The sequence below is a fragment of the Oncorhynchus keta genome, unplaced genomic scaffold (assembly GCF_023373465.1).
Source record: "Oncorhynchus keta strain PuntledgeMale-10-30-2019 unplaced genomic scaffold, Oket_V2 Un_contig_25118_pilon_pilon, whole genome shotgun sequence".
NCBI lineage: Eukaryota > Metazoa > Chordata > Actinopteri > Salmoniformes > Salmonidae > Oncorhynchus > Oncorhynchus keta.
Window position 1 is genome coordinate 1 of NW_026284278.1, and position 2,295 is coordinate 2,295.

General features: G+C 52.0%; 1 long non-coding RNA gene across 1 annotated transcript; it reads left to right on the forward strand.

Moving 5' to 3' along the window:
- The first annotated feature begins 6 nt into the window (after positions 1 to 6).
- On the forward strand, positions 7 to 1,801 carry LOC127922280 (uncharacterized). Its single transcript, XR_008110749.1, has 3 exons — positions 7 to 171; positions 857 to 1,125; positions 1,697 to 1,801. It is a non-coding gene; the product is annotated as an uncharacterized LOC127922280 (long non-coding RNA).
- The last annotated feature ends 494 nt before the right edge of the window (positions 1,802 to 2,295 follow it).

The window sequence follows — 2,295 nt, forward strand, 5'->3', positions numbered from 1 at the left end:
GGTACAGCATCTGATAGCAATAGCATTAGCACTGGTCTCTCCTCTGGGCCCCTGCCAAGGTACAGCATCTGATAGCAATAGCATTAGCACTGGTCTCTCCTCTGGGCCCCCAGGTACAGCATCTGATAGCAATAGCATTAGCACTGGTCTCTCCTCTGGGCCCCTGCCAAGGTACAGCATCTGATAGCAATAGCATTAGCACTGGCTCTCTCCTCTGGGCCCCTGCCAAGGCTACAGCATCTGATAGCAATTAGCATTAGCACTGAGTCTCTCCTCTGGGCCCGCAGGTACAGCATCTGATAGCAATAGCATTAGCACTGGTCTCTCCTCTGGGCCCCCGGTATAGCATCTGATAGCAATAGCATGTAGCGTTGGTCTCTCCTCTGGGCCCCAGGTACAGCATCTGATAGCAATAGCATTAGCACTGGTCTCTCCTCTGGGCCCCGGGTATAGCATCTGATAGCAATAGCATTAGCACTGGTCTCTCCTCTGGGCCCACAGGTACAGCACGTCTGATAGCAATAGCATTAGCACTGGTCTCCTCTGGGCCCACAGGTACAGCATCTGATAGCAATGGCATTAGCACTGGTCTCTCCTCTGGGCCCTGCCAGAGTGTTACAGCATCTGTTGCCAATGGCATTGGCATTGGTCTCTCCTCTGGGCCTGCCAAAGTACAGCATCTGATAGCAATGGCATTAGCACTGGTCTCTTCTCGGATGTAGCATCTGGGCATTAGCACTGTCTCCAATGTACAGCATCTGATAGCAATAGCATTAGCACTGGTCTCTCCTCTGGGCCCCCGGTATAGCATCTGATAGCAATAGCATTAGCACTGGTCTCTCCTCTGGGCCCACAGGTACAGCATCTGATAGCAATAGCATTAGCATTGGTCTCTCCTCTGGGCCCCCAGGTACAGCATCTGATAGCAATAGCATTAGCACTGGTCTCTCCTATGGGCCCACAGGTACAGCATCTGATAGCAATAGCATTAGCACTGGTCTCTCCTCTGGGCCCCCGGTATAGCATCTGATAGCAATAGCATTAGCACTGGTCTCTCCTCTGGGCCCACAGGTACAGCATCTGATAGCAATAGCATTAGCATTGGTCTCTCCTCTGGGCCCCCAGGTACAGCATCTGATAGCAATAGCATTAGCACTGGTCTCTCCTCTGGGCCCACAGGTACAGCATCTGATAGCAATAGCATTAGCACTGGTCTCTCCTCTGGGCCCCAGGTACAGCATCTGATAGCAATAGCATTAGCACTTAGCATTAGCACTGGTCTCTCCTCTGGGCCCCTGCCAAGGTACAGCATCTGATAGCAATTAGCATTAGCACTGGTCTCTCCTCTGGGCCCACAGGTACAGCATCTGATAGCAATAGCATTAGCACTGGTCTCTCCTATGGGCCCACAGGTACAGCATCTGATAGCAATAGCATTAGCACTGGTCTCCTCTGGGCCCCGGTATAGCATCTGATAGCAATAGCATTAGCACTGGTCTCTCCTCTTGGCCCCTGCCAAGGCCACAGCATCTGATAGCAATAGCATTAGCATTGGTCTCTCCTCTGGGCCCCAGGTACAGCATCTGATAGCAATAGCATTAGCACTGGTCTCCTCTGGGCCCCAGGTACAGCATCTGATAGCAATAGCATTAGCACTTAGCATTAGCACTGGTCTCTCCTCTGGGCCCCTGCCAAGGTACAGCATCTGATAGCAATTAGCATTAGCACTGGTCTCTCCTCTGGGCCCACAGGTACAGCATCTGATAGCAATAGCATTCGCACTGGTCTCTCCTCTGGGCCCCGGTATAGCATCTGATAGCAATAGCATTAGCACTGGTCTCTCCTCTGGGCCCCAGGTACAGCATCTGATAGCAATAGCATTAGCACTGGTCTCTCTCCTCTGGGCCCCTGGTATAGCATCTGATAGCAATAGCATTAGCACTGGTCTCTCCTCTGGGCCCCCAGGTACAGCATCTGATAGCAATAGCATTAGCACTGGTCTCTCCTCTGGGCCCCCAGGTACAGCATCTGATAGCAATAGCATTAGCACTGGTCTCTCCTCTGGGCCCCCGGTATAGCATCTGATAGCAATAGCATAGCATTGTACAGCATCTGATAGCAATAGCATTAGCACTGGTCTCTCCTCTGGGCCCCCACAATGTACAGCATCTGATAGCAATAGCATTAGCACTGGTCTCTCCTCTGGGCCCCCAGGTACAGCATCTGATAGCAATAGCATTAGCACTGGTCTCTCCTCTGGGCCCCCAGGTACAGCATCTGATAGCAATAGTACAG